The sequence below is a fragment of the Lepidochelys olivacea genome, assembly GCF_965140295.1.
Source record: "Lepidochelys olivacea isolate rLepOli2 genome assembly, chromosome: 24".
Classification (NCBI taxonomy): domain Eukaryota; kingdom Metazoa; phylum Chordata; order Testudines; family Cheloniidae; genus Lepidochelys; species Lepidochelys olivacea.
In genome coordinates this window covers 2069707-2084513 of record NC_140434.1, presented here as the reverse complement: position 1 = coordinate 2084513, position 14807 = coordinate 2069707, and the positions used below count along the sequence as shown (strand labels likewise).

Here is a 14807-nt window from a genome sequence, read left to right as displayed (position 1 = left end):
GCTTAGGAAAAGTATAAAAGTTCCCATACCCCTAGCCACCTCATTCACTCAGCTTCACGCCTATCTCTGGTGTTCTTGCTGGCATTTAAGGTAAGCCCTTATTCTAATGAAGCTCTTTACTGTTCATTAAAATTAACTCAATAGTTTTTGGACTACGATCTGCCAAAATGTATTAGGAGTCTAGCTCTGGACACTGAAATTATTCAGACTCCAGTTCTGAGATGGTGGGTGGGCTGTCGGGGCTTGATACCAAATCTGGCAGTAGAATTTGATGCTAAATAGTATTTTTGTTTAATTGTTGTTATTTATCTGAACGACCATAGTGCCTAGGATTTCTGGTTTTCTGAAGACAAAATGGAAAGAAGCGAAGTGAAGTATGGGAAGTGGAAAGGAGACAAACTATGGAAACTGATGCGAGAATAGGCTTAAGCTTATTAATACATTTTCCCCAGCTATTCAAGCTTTTTGGGACAAGGCTACCTATGAGGTCATCTCCTTGACTCATAGTTCTTTTTTATCCAATGGCAATCTTTATTTTATGCATTTTGTCTGGAAATTTGAAAGTAGCAGAGGGGTGATAGGTATCCTATTCCCATTTCAATCTGGAATTTTAATGGGATTTAGGGACCTGTATACCCTATTCAATGCCTTAGAATATCCCATCTTTCAAGAGTAGAAAGATACTGTCCATAGACTCACAATGGCTAGCTCCTCATCTGGGGTAAAATCAGCATAGATCCCATTGAGTTCAAAGGAGCTACTCCAGTTTACACCAGCAGAGGATTTGGCCCAGACCAGAGAGAGTGTGGCAGTCATCTTGGGTAAAATGTTCAATAACACCTAAATGATTTAGGAACCTATGTCCCAACAGTGATTTAGGAACCTGGGAACCGAAGGGTCACTGTAAATCCATGACAGGTTTCAGAGTAGCAGCCGTGTTAGTCTGTATTCACAAAAAGAAAAGGAGGACTTGTGGCACCTTAGAGACTAACCAATTTATTAGAGCATAAGCTTTCGTGAGCTACAGCTCACTTCCTCAGATGTGATCCATCTAATCCATGAGAATTAGACTGCTAAGGCATTTTGGAAATTTTATGACAGGCCAAATTGTGCTACTGATAATGTGAAACTCTTTCCGCATCTTGTTTTCAGCTCTCCTCCTTGTCCCACAACAAACATTTTTCCCTCAATAGCATTTTTCTCCAGACTTTTTGTATGCACACACCTACTCGCTCCCAGGGAGGCAATGTAGTACACTGAGCTGGAACTCAGGAGATCTAGAAACTCAGGAGCTTCTATTCTCACCTTCAGCACTGGCCTGCTGGATGAACTTCGGCAAGTCAGTTACTCTCTCATACCTCAGTTTCCCCATCTGTAAAATGGCAGTAATGATAGGTGTGGTTATTATTAGTCTTGTTTCTTCACTGACTACTTATAAAGCAGTGTCTCTTTTCATTTCATACCTCCACATTTAAGAGAATATTTTTGTTGAACCATAACCAGAAATGGCTTGATTCCACCTTAAAAAAATCACAAACCCTACAACATTTCCTGAGACCCTTTTCTACAAACTCTGTTACGTGTGGACTGTAAATCCCCAGGCCAGAGAACCTCACTCTTTCAGCTTCCACCCCTTGCCACCAGACCTCCTGAGCGAAGTCCTAAAAACTTTGGCTCAGGTCCTCCTCAGGCAGCCTGGGAATCAATGAAATGATGCCAGGTTTCTTTGGGAATCTGGAGAGCAGTGGTTACATGTGACTGAGGACATAAATGCCCATCAGTGGAAAACTGGAGAAAAGATCTACAGCTGGTTAGCTCAACATAGCTTCCTTCCATTTACACCATAGAATATCAGGGTTGGAAGGGACCTCAGGAGGTCATCTAGTCCAACCCCCTGCTCAAAGCAGGACCAATCCCCAATTTTTGCCCCAAATGGCCCCCTCAAGGATTGAACTCACAACCCTGGGCTTAGCAGGCCAATGCTCAAACCGCTGAGCTATCCCTCCCCCCAGCTGGGGGGGGGGGTGCCAGGCTCATGGAGTGGAAATTGTCTGGGCAACCTCGCAGACAAATGCTCCTGACTCCCGAGTGAGAAGAGGTCATTATCTGGGAATTGTTGGCTTATGCATTTAACTCATAACAGAATCGTAAATTCCACGCGGGGAGGGAAGGAAAAGCCTAAGGAAGTTACTCGTGTTTTCACAGTAACTGAAGGATGATCCTTTTTTCTTTTTTTTCAGGGTTCCCTGCATTACAGAGAGATGTGTTCCCGTGAGCCCCGAGGCTGCCACGACACCGGCAGCTCCTCCTGCCACGACACCGGAAGCTCCTCCTGCCACGACACCGGAAGCTCCTCCTGCCATGGCAGTGGGGGCGGGACATGCCATGATGTGAAACCTCTGCCCCAGTGCCCCACCCCTGTTCCTTGCCAAACCACCACCATCCCTTGTCAGCAGCAGACCAAGCAGCCCTGCCAGTGGCCACCGCAAAAGCACCAGAAGTAAAGGAGGACAAGAAAAAAGAAGTCCATCTCAGAAGCCGAGTTTGCTTCTCGCTCTCATTGAGCTGGAAAAGCTTTGCCACCTTACCTCTTTCCTAAATTGCACATTCGCTCTCCTCCGATAGGTACTGTAGCAACCCAGGGTGTTATTAACAACCTCTAAGAAATGTGGTTGGTTCCTGCATGCTCAGATAATTTAATCCTGCCTCTGTCTCTGGCCAGAAATGCCAGACATTAAATTTTACAAACCGTGAGAGTGCCAGAGTCTTGGCGTTTGTTAACCAGAAGCTTCTCAGCCTCTTGTCTGTCACCAATCCCTTTCCTCGCTAGAGCGTAAGCCCTCTCCTTTTAAAAAATAGCTGGGCTGTTGATGGCAGGTTAAGCACATTAAGTGCCCAACTCTGAGACAGGACCACCAGGGTGCAACCTGGAACTGGGGTACAGCTGTGCCCCCTCAACTCTCCAGGCTGGGCTGTCTCTCACAATTCATTGCTAGTGACAAGCAGCAAACCCCTACAAGTGCTGTTATCACTCAGCACAACAGCATGGGGTGCCCCACACCCAGCCAGATTGCAAGAATGCTCCCAGAGCCACTCACAAATCACACAGAGAAGGACACCAGCAAATCTCCCCCGCCTTGCACCCCAGAACTGTGCTGAATTGTTGCTTCCAGTGGGGGAGGAGAAAGGCCAAGGCATGATGCCACTGTCCCCTATTTTATATCCTCAGTCCATGTGCCTAGAAAACACGAGCCCAGGCATGTCCTGGTGGGCTTTGCTGAGTCACAGAATTGAGCAATACCCCATTGTGTGATGCCTGTGCAGCCCTCTTACAGTATTGCAAATCCCTTGTTTACAACTTCCCTGCTGATGAATGGCTGCTTAACACCTTCCTGGGAGCGGCTCACCACCTAGCAGCAGGTTTCAGAGGAGCAGCCCTGTTAGTCTGTATTCGCAAAAAGAACAGGAGGACTTGTGGCACCTTAGAGACTAACCCATTTATTTGAGCATGAGCTTTCGTGAGAGTCCGATGAAGTGAGCTGTAGCTCACGAAAGCTCATGCTCAAATAAATGGGTTAGTCTCTAAGGTGCCACAAGTACTCCTGTTCTTTTTGAGTGTGGAATGTGATAAGTTCTGTGCTGCTAACAGCTTCCGCCCCGGGGCAGGGAGTTTGTTTATAAACAGAGGCAGGGGGATCAAGATAACAAAAGCTTGTCATTACATTCGATAAAGGATTGTTACATCATCCTGAAAGCATTGCCAGCCACTCTCGTGAAAAGATAGGGAACAAAGGGTAGGAATAAAGGGTCAATTTTCAGAATGGAGAGAAGTCAATAGGGGTGTCCCCCAGGGACACCGATGAAGTGAGCTGTAGCTCACGAAAGCTCATGCTCAAATAAATTTGTTAGTCTCTAAGGTGCCACACGTCCTCCTTTGCACCTAGCAGCAGAGACTCTCAAGCTTGCAACGTATTTCAGTAGCAAGCATACAGCAGAAATCTCATAACTTCACACACACTAATGATATACAGATTTGGACAGAACAATGGGTTTCATCAGATCATGACCTTTCATAAGCTATTTTACATGGCATGCTTTGTATGAAATGTAGCATAATTCTATGACGGGGTCAATACAGGGGTTCCAGGGCGCTGCTTCAAGGTACAGAGTGCCACAACTCCCACTGGATTTCAATAGGCGTGGGATGTCTAAGGCTCAGGTGGTTTTCACCTCTTTACTCGTTGCTTTAACCAGAATTGCAAAGCCTAGAGGCCAGATATTTGCAGGGGTTTAGGCACCTAAAGATGCACATAGGTGCCTAGTGGGATTTTCAAAAGTACCTTAGCAACTTAGGCACCAGACTCCTGCTGATTTCAGGTGCTTTTCTAATCCTGCCTTGCTAGGCCCAGATCCTCTGTGCCCCCAGTTGATCCAAGTAGCAGCGATGGGGGTGGAGGGAAGAGGAATGGGCATGGGCTGGGATCTGGGCAGTAAGGCAGGGTGTGAGTGTGCACGTGTGTGTGAGTACTTTTGGGCTCAGAGACAGGAGGTGAAGCTGTCGGACTATGATCCAGCTAGGGGTGCAAAGCCCCTCTGGGGACCGGGAAAGCAGAGGGGAAGAAAGGAGGCTCCGGGTAGTAGGAGGGCCAAGGAGACTCCAGATAGCAGCCCTGGAGAGGTCAGATGTGGCAGAAGCAGGAAACTGGAGATGGACTGGGGAGGGAAAGAGGCCTGTTGGGATGGGAGGAGCTGCAGAAGGCTCCAGGGACCAGTCCTCAAGGACATGAGGTCGGGGTGGTCCAGAGACTGCTCGGGGCCAGGGGGTACGAGGCCAGGGTGGAGGCATAAAGCACTGCTGGGGGGCAGGGGGCACAAGGCCCGGGTGAGGGCTGCGGAGGGGGCGTGCCGCTCTAGCAGATGCTGCAGGACCCAGTCAGGCACTTACCAGTCGAGCTGCCCAGTTGCCAGGACCCACAAGTCGTATAGAAAAAAGTTGCAAGATTTGGAAACCTACCTTGCAAGGAGAGACTTAAGGAACAATGAAAACTGACCACCTCAACCAAGCACTTGGAGATCTACTGGGGAAAAGAGCTCTGTGTTCTTATTAATTATTATTATTGCAATGTTTTAAGGTTGCTACTGGTCCCTGAAAGACTCCCCCTACCACAGAGCTTCAGGGTCATGCCAAAAAGAATCAGTCTGTGTTGAGAGGCATCATCATGCCATGATTCTGCAGCATCATACCACAACACCCAGGGAACCTGCCCGAGGGAGCCACAAAGCTGCCCTTACGTGAAGACAAGCACAACTGGGTTGTCCAGTGCAGCAGTACTGTTCACCAATGCAGCAACACTGTGCCTTGGTGAAAAAATGCCACCCACCCGTGCAACGTTGCTGTGCACCAAAGCAGCAAGGCTATGCACTAGTGCAACCGTGCTCTGCTCTTTTATCAACCCCGGCGCTTCAATATCCAAGCCAGCACCAGCAAAAGCAGATCTGCCAGCTGCTAGCCCATGTGCAGAAGAGATAGTCAGAGAAACAACAGTGAACTGTTGAAAACAGCCTATGAGCATAAATGTGCCAGTTGGCTGCTTGTTCTTTTGAGATTGCCTTCAGTTTATAAAGCTTTTTGTGTCTTCTCCGTTTCACAAATTACAGGTATTCTCTCTTTTCCCCTCCAGTTGCCTTTAATGTCTGCAACACGTTTTGAAGAGCGTCGTCCCCCATACAAATGTGAAGTGTTCTTTTTAAGTATCATGCCTTGTGTCTGATTGATATTCTTGGGTTATGGAATATTTAAACTAATATATAAAACTTTCTACTAGCCAGCCCTTGGTTTCCTTCTCCAATCTCCAGTTGGACCCTGGAGACAAAGCTTGCAATTCATCAGAGGGACAACGTGTTGGCATTTCCATAATTATCAGCCTCTTCACTTTTTCCTTGGTAACTCCAGAAGCATCCTATTGAACACATACCGGTTCAGGGGTCAACATAAACTCATCACTATAGCGTTTAACAGCCAGGATCATCCGAATGAGGACCAATACTCAGGACTACACTTTACAATAAGAGGTATTCCTGCTATCAGGCCATTTCCAAGGCCTTTGTTTATTCCAAAGTCCCTGGAACAAAGTCTTCTGGCCAACTCTAGTCTGAAAGGGCCAGTACACATCATTACACTGCAGCATGCATAGATCCACCCAAGCTAGCTTTGATCTAGCTAGCTCCAGCAACAATCGCCATGATAGCCATTATTATAGCAGATAGCCGTCTGTCTTGGATGGTTTAGACACAACAAATCCTGCGTCTTGGCAGGGGGTAGACTAGATGATGCTTGCAGTCCCTTCTAATCCTATGATTCGATGAAACTGCGGCAGCACGGGCTGAATATGTCCACCTGGGAGTCTCAGTGTGTATATAAGTGGCATGCTGTGTCAACATATCAGTTTCACTGCGATATGTCATGTATCTGTTCAGTGCCTAAAGCATTGCATGGTGGATTTACTCTGTGTGATTTATTACACACACTAATTAGCTAATGTTTGCACTGGTGGTGTGCAAAGGCAACGTGTCCTTATCGTTAAGAATGGATTCAGAATGTGAAGCATGTGTTTGAGTATGCAGGGCACGCATAGCATGAGGTCACATGCAAATTATAACGTGCCATTTGTGATTCTCAAATGAAAAGTCTGAAAATGTCACTGATGGTTCTCTAGAGACTGGATCTCATGATTTGAGATGGTTTGAAAACCGTTTTTTACCGTGAAACTTTTTAACAAACATTTTTTAATTTTCACTGAAAATTTCTGGATTTGCAACAAAAACCAAATACCCACACAACAAATGTTTTCTTGGTTTCCAGGGAATTAAATTTAGTTTTCGTTTCTTCCAATAAATAGACAAAAACGTTCAACAAAAATGGAAATTTTTGCAAAAATTTCATCAAAAAGGCATTTTTATTGAAAAATAGTTTTGATCTAAAAAACCCAACTCAGCTCTATGTTTGAAAAATTCCAGTTCTGACAAATCCCAATGTTGATAACTACATTTTATCTATTCTCATTTACACTTGAGCACCAAGGGCTTGATCCAAAGTTCATTAATATAAATGGGACTATTTCCATTCACTTGAAAGAACTTTGAATCAGCTCCCACTTGAATAATTGGGCCAGGCCCTTAGCTGGTGTAGATCAATGTAACTCTGCTGATTTCACTGGAATAAAAACAATTTAAAAACCCAAATTCTGTCCAAAATAGCTTTTGATGGAAAAATTTTGACTAACTCCAACAGCAATAACAACAACCAAATGGGTCAGGGGTGGGATTCCATGAAACTCTTTCGGGAGCCCAAAATCTGGCCTGATATGGTCTGCACAGGATAACCCACGGCCTATAACATATCATGGCAGTGTTTGAAATCACCTCTGTTTATAGTCACTGCCTTGAACACCGAGGTCAGCAGAAGAGAAAATCAGTCACATTAATTCCAAAATAGTTTCAGGGGATGGGGTGAGGTGAGCTGAATGTCCTTATCACTCTGGCGGGACTAAACTCAGTGACGACCCCACCTGCCAAGAGTGGGGAGGAAGACGCAGATTGAGGGCAACGACCTCAGCAGATGTTACTGAGCATGGCTTAGTCAGTGTAAATATGCTCTGTATAAGCCAAGCAGCAACTTGGGTGGGCACGTGACTCTACCAGACTCCCCCCCCCAGCCAATTCCTGTTCAGTGGGGCTCAGCTTCACATTACATTAAAAACCAACCCGTAACATGAGAGGCACCATGGTCTGGGGCAGTGGTTTTCAACCTTTGGTCCATGGACACCTGGGGTCCGCCTACTATGTCGAAGATTTCCAAAGTGGTCCGTATCTCCATTCAAAAATTTTTAGGGGTCCACAAATGTAAAAAGGTTGAAAACCACTTGTCTAGGGGACTGGGCCTGGGGCTGGGAGCTAGATATCCCTGTGTGTTGGCTCTGCCAGTGACTCGTCTGGGCTCCTAGGCAGGTCAGCCAGTTCTGTTCCCGATTGCCATCCACATGCGCTGGAGCTACTAATTACATTATCAAGTGATATAGGAGTCAGCAGCATGGGGTAATGTACTGGGAATGTGGGACACTGGATTTCTGCACCTGTCTCTTCCCGTGACTCACTGGTAGCAGGGTACTTACGACTTCTGTGCCTCAGTCTACCCATTTGTAAAATGGAGAAATAAATTCCTTCTGATCTGCCTCACGCAGCGTATTTGAGGATTACACAAATCAAATGCTTTGATCATCCACACTACTCAGAAATTATTGCTGATCAGAAATAGTCAACTCACAATGCCGGACATGGGGAACTGCAAACAAACACGGGCTTGTTTTGATTGTCAATAATTAAGTGCTCATTCCCCGGGGATATCTCATTTCAAAGAGAGCTCCAAGCTGTATAAAAACTCTTGCATCCCAGTGCTCCTGACACACTCAGCTTCACCTCTTCTCAACGGTCCTTGTTGGTCAATAGGGTAAGTCAGATTATACTGATCCTTTTTGCTGTTCATTAGAAATATCCTTAACATATATATTTTTTCCAGATCAGAGTCTACAATTCCCTGTGCCTGGGTTCGAATGCTAGAGCCAAGTTTTCCTTGTGTAGTTGGGTCCATATGCAAATGTGAAGGGCATTCATGTCTCCGAGGCAGCGTACAGAATGCGTTACGGGTCATAAGGATAAATGGTTAGGAGCTGAAGGATGGGGCGCTGAGAGGTCAGAGCACCACAGGGCTCCCTCGAGAAGAGAGCTCCAGCACGTTTGTGTGGGGGAGAAATGGCAGAATGCCCTATGGCTGACTCTGATCCCCGGCTGCATGTGGCTGGGGAAATCCATTTCAGCGTAAACCTAGGGAAGGCATCTTGGAAGAGACTGGCCATTCCCCAGATGTGGGTGTTGAGATCACCTTTAGATTTGTCGCTTTCAAGTTAAGAACCCCTGGCCCGTGTGAGGGCTATAAAAGCAGGGATTTCTATCTGAAGAGAGTAAATGGAAATTCAAGGGCTTATTCCATGTGGTCTGTTTCTTTCAGCTTCACCTAGGCTGCAGAATGATTTACTCTTCTGGAAGGGAATCCTACTTCAACAGGAACTCCACCTGGTATGACCCTGCGGGCTCCTGGCTGGACACCCGGCGCACCCCCTTCACCTATGCTTATAGCACTTGCTGCAGCAGTGGTTGTGGGCCAAGGGGAGGCCATGATAACCGATGCTACGAGTATCGACGATCGGGCTGTGCTGAGAATTGCCACGGGTCATCAGGGTCGTGCCATGGCAGTGGAGGCCACTGCTGTGTCAGGAGGCCATCGTACTTCCATGGATCCTCCGGAGGATGCCACGGCCATGGGTGGTCGGTCTGTTCTGAGCGGTCCTGCCACAGTTCTGGATCGTCATGCCACGGTTCTGGATCGTCGTGCCACGGTTCTGGATCGTCGTGCCACGGTTCTGGATCGTCGTGCCACGATACCTCTGGAGCATGCCACAGTGCACCAATTTATGTGAAGCCAAAACAACATGTGCAACAGTGCTGTCCTCCAGTGCAGAAGTGCTGTCCCCCAATGCAACAGTGCTGTCTTCCAGTGAAAAAGTGCTGAATACCAGGGGCAAAGTGTCTTCCAAGTCAACAGCTGCAAAATCAAGTCTGCAAAATTCCATCACGGCAGCTGAAGTGACAGCGACAAGTTACAACAATGAATCTCCTGCTCTCATGACGTTGCCTTACATTTATACAGCTTGGCATGATCTGTTTCATTCACAAATTGCACTCTCTCTATTGTTTTTAGTATTATAATCAATTAATGCTTGTAATGCGCTTTGAAGAGTTAACCCACTGTATAAGTGTGAAATCTTATCATTAAGGGCTGTTTCTGCTGGATCGTTTATATTCTTGGGCTATGCAGCATGAAATATTTTCTGCTGGGATAATTTCACGCACAACCTTCCCACTTCAGTGTCCACTTGTAGATGTGAAGACAATAAAACTTACAATTCATGAGCATCCCATTGTCTTGGTGTTCCTCCTCTCATTTATTTCCACCATAACCTTTCCTTTTCGGAATATTTTTGCTCTCTTTGATGAAGAAATGGCTACAGTGCGCCAATCTGCTTAGAAATCAAAGGTCTAGTTCCTCAGCTGGTGTAAACTGGCATTGCTCCATATACTTAAGTGCAGCAAGGCCAATTCATACCATGTGAGGATCTGCCCATACAGAATTATTTGTCTACACTGCTCGTTATATCCAGAAGGAAAAAGTCATTATTCAGTGAAAGGAATGTTAACTGTCTTGGGATCAATTTCATAGGAAACCCAGGAATTAAAATGTCCTATCAAGAATCCATCCCATTCCATTCATCTGATAGATAGATAGATAGATAGATAGATAGATAGATAGATAGATAGATAGATAGATAGATAGATAGATAGATAGATAGATAGATACTAAGCCCATTATTTCTGGAATTTCTCACTGAGTCCTGATAAAAATGCAGTTTCTCTTTTCCCCAGTTTTGCCCAGTCCTGTTCAGTGACAACTGCAGTCAGATTTAGAACTCCTGAACCAGACAACGGCAGGATTCCCATTCAGTTCACTGGAAGCTATCTGAGGCCCAGCACAGGCCTATATAGATACCATTTCACCTTTTCAGACAGGCCTGGTACAGGAAAAAGTCCACAAACGTTCTTTAGCAATAGAACAGGGATATGCTTTGAAGGCACAGAGAACACAGGGAAGAAGCCAGACTTCAGAGACATTGGTCCAGATCCTCGGCTGGGGTAAATCAGGGTAACTCTATTGACTCCTGCTAAGGCCACATCCCGCCAGCTGGAGATCTGGCCCACATTTTTCATTCTTCTTTTAAGGCCACCCAAAAGCTGTAGGCTCAAAAAAGATTGGGAAGAAAGGTCCAGAAAGGGGACTCAAGACTTAGTAAAACAAGTAGCTTTTCAGTGGGAGAATACGGATGGTGTCCCACAAAGAACAGGTGCTGTGGTCTGATAGTACAGATCTCTAAGATCAGTAACTCCACCTAACATACAGTTATGCATTCAGATTACTAGGTCCCCCAACATAGTTTGCCCAGCAAGTGAAAAATCCTATGCCATATCCAACAGAGCCTGCCTGGAGAAATTAGGCACAGAGGATGTAACCTAATTAGCCTGGTACTTGGCCAGAATCCTAAAGCTATACCCAACCAGCTTGGAGAACTATTCTGTGAGGGAGACAAAGGTGAGGGAGACAATAGCTCGTATTGGACCAACTGAGTATCAAGGCTGGGGTTTGGCCGCAGGTGCAAACACACACGTGCTGAGAGCTGGGTGTTTCCCATGTGAGGTCACTCAGCTGCATTAAAGATCATTTATCAAGCTGGCAGGGACCTCCTCTCTTGAGGATTTCCCAGGATGGGAGGCCTGTCTGAGACAGATGCTCTAGTCAAACACAAGTTATGGGGCTCAGTACGGGAGTACAGTAGAACTTCAAGAGTTATGAACACCACAGTTATGAACTGACCGGTCAACCGCACACCGCATTTGGAACCGGAAATACACAATCAGGCAACAGCAAAGACAACAAAAGCCAATACAGTACAGTACTGTGTTAACATAAGAAGGGTCATACTACGTCAGACCAAAGATTCATCTAGCCCAGTATCCTGTTTACCAACAGCAGCCAGTACCAGGTGCCCCAGAGGTAATGAACAGAACAGAGAATCATCAAGTGATCCATCCCCTGTCGCCCACTCCCAGCTTCTAGCAAACAGAGGCTAGGGACACCATCTCTGCCCAGCCTGGCTAATAGCCATCGATGGACCTGTCCTCCATGAACTGATCTACTTCTTTTTTGAACCCTGTTATAGTCTTGACCTTCACAACATCCTCTGGCAAAGAGTTCCACAGGTTGACTGTGCATTGCATGAAAAAATACTTCCTTTTGTTTGCTTTAAATCTGCTGCCTAATAATTTCATTTGGTGACCCCTAGTTGTTGTGTTATGAAAAGGAGTAAATAGCACTTCCTGATTTACTTTCTCACACCAGGCATGATTTTATAGACCTCTATCATATCCCCCCTTAGTCGTCTCTTTGCCAAACTGAAAAGTCCCAGTTTTATTAATCTCTCCTCATACGGAAGCCGTTCCATACCCCTAAACATAAACTACTAAAAAAATAAAAGGAAAGCCTAACAAAAAGATTTGACAAGGGAAGGAAACTGTTTCTGTGCTTGTTTCATTTAAATTAAGATGGTTAAAAGCAGCATTTTTCTTCTACCTAGTAAGGTTTCAAAGCTGCATTAAGTAAATAGTCAATGGTAAACTTTTGAAAGAACCACCAAAACGTTTCGTTCAGCGTTACAAACATTTCAGAGTTACGAACAACCTTCATTCCCGAGGTGTTCGTAACTCTGAGGTTCTACTGTCACTGGGTGGGTTTCTTGGGCCTGTGTTATGCAGGAGGTCAAACTAGATTATCGAATTGTCCCTGCTGGCTTTAAAATCTAGGAATCTCTGAAATAATCTTCCCCAGAATCTTAGATCCTGAGATCCTTGGAACAGGGACTGTTTCTTCTTCTGTATCTTTTATGACACAGAGCACACTGACAGCATCCAACAAATAAGAACAGTCATTCTTAATATGACTGAGCTGTGAGAAAGAAGGAAATCTAAGGGGAGTGAAATTGCCAGACAATCCACTGCAACTCATTCTGGGTCACCCAATACACACAGCCACCTACAGGACCCATGAAGTTTTATAGTTGTCAGATGCTTAAAATGGTAGCCAGTTTCTGGAAAGAAGGGAACCTATACCCCAGGCATAAGACAGGTCTGGCAAGATCTCAGGGTGGGTGGTTGCAATGGGCAAATTAACACACCATGTTAAAACCCAATGAAATGGGCAAAGAGAAAGGAAGTCGCTTGGCAAACAACCTAACTAGTTTTAAGCTGGCTCTTGTTAAATTAATGGGATTGCATTATGGTGTGGCCTGCAATAGCAGAAACAGGACTTGATGACTCAGAAGGTCCTTCCGGGCCTGTGTTTCTATGAAACCTGGCTGTCATTTTGTAAGGTTTTCTCATTCACCAGCTGCCAACGTAACACTGACCGACCCCGGTTGTCAGCGGGCGGGCGGGTGGGATCGAACCTGGAACTTCTGGAGCTTAGTGCATGAGCCAAAAGCCACATGGCCCTTAGCTAAGGCTGTAGAGCAGGCTCATTAGTCTCTCCTAGTGACCTAGTGACAGAGGATGTGGAAAAAGCTAATGTACTCAATGCTTTTTTTGCCTCTGTTTTCACTAACAAGGTCAGCTCCCAGACTGCTGCGCTGGGCATCACAAAATGGGGAAGAGATGGCCAGCCCTCTGTGGAGATAGAGGCGGTTAGGGACTATTTAGAAAAGCTGGACGTGCACAAGTCCATGGGGCCGGACGAGTTGCATCCGAGAGTGCTGAAGGAATTGGCGGCTGTGATTGCAGAGCCACTGGCCATTATCTTTGAAAACTCGTGGCGAACCGGGGAAGTCCCGGATGACTGGAAAAAGGCTAATGTAGTGCCAATCTTTAAAAAAGGGAAGAAGGAAGATCCTGGGAACTACAGGCCAGTCAGCCTCACCTCAGTCCCTGGAAAAATCATGGAGCAGGTCCTCAAAGAATCAATCCTGAAGCACTTGCATGAGAGGAAAGTGATCAGGAACAGCCAGCATGGATTCACCAAGGGAAGGTCATGCCTGACTAATCTAATCGCCTTTTATGATGAGATTACTGGTTCTGTGGATGAAGGGAAAGCAGTGGATGTATTGTTTCTTGACTTTAGCAAAGCTTTTGACACGGTCTCCCATAGTATTCTTGTCAGCAAGTTAAGGAAGTATGGGCTGGATGAATGCACTATAAGGTGGGTAGAAAGCTGGCTAAATTGTCGGGCTCAACGGGTAGTGATCAATGGCTCCATGTCTAGTTGGCAGCCGGTATCAAGTGGAGTGCCCCAAGGGTCGGTCCTGGGGCCGGTTTTATTCAATATCTTCATAAATGATCTGGTGGATGGTGTGGATTGCACTCTCAGCAAATTTGCGGATGATACTAAACTGGGAGGAGTGGTAGATACGCTGGAGGGGAGGGATAGGATACAGAAGGACCTAGACCAATTGGAAGATTGGGCCAAAAGGAATCTGATGAGGTTCAATAAGGATAAGTGCAGGGTCCTGCACTTAGGACGGAAGAACCCAATGCACAGCTACAGACTTGGGACCGAATGGCTAGGCAGCAGTTCTGCAGAAAAGGACCTAGGGGTGACAGTGGACGAGAAGCTGGATATGAGTCAGCAGTGTGCCCTTGTTGCCAAGAAGGCCAATGGCATTTTGGGATGTATAAGTAGGGGCATAGCGAGCAGATCGAGGGACGTGATCGTTCCCCTCTATTCGACATTGGTGAGGCCTCATCTGGAGTACTGTGTCCAGTTTTGGGCCCCACACTTCAAGAAGGATGTGGATAAATTGGAGAGAGTCCAGTGAAGGGCAACAAAAATGTTTAGGGGACTGGAACACATGACTTATGAGGAGAGGCTGAGGGAGCTGGGATTGTTTAGCCTGCAGAAGAGAAGAATGAGGGGGGATTTGATAGCTGCTTTCAACTACCTGAAAGGGGGTTCCAAAGAGGATGGCTCTAGACTGTTCTCAATGGTAGCAGATGACAGAACGAGGAGTAATGGTCTCAAGTTGCAGTGGGGGAGGTTTAGATTGGATATTAGGAAAAACTTTTTCACTAAGAGGGTGGTGAAACACTGGAATGCG

General features: G+C 46.0%; 2 long non-coding RNA genes across 2 annotated transcripts; both read left to right on the top strand.

The window, feature by feature from the left end:
- LOC311512737 lies at positions 1-2754 on the top strand. Its single transcript, XR_014709549.1, has 2 exons — positions 1-90; positions 2241-2754. It is a non-coding gene; the product is annotated as an uncharacterized lncRNA (long non-coding RNA).
- Positions 2755-8442: 5688 nt separating this feature from the next.
- Positions 8443-10032, top strand: LOC311512425. Its single transcript, XR_014709453.1, has 2 exons — positions 8443-8506; positions 9065-10032. It is a non-coding gene; the product is annotated as an uncharacterized lncRNA (long non-coding RNA).
- Positions 10033-14807: the final 4775 nt, after the last annotated feature.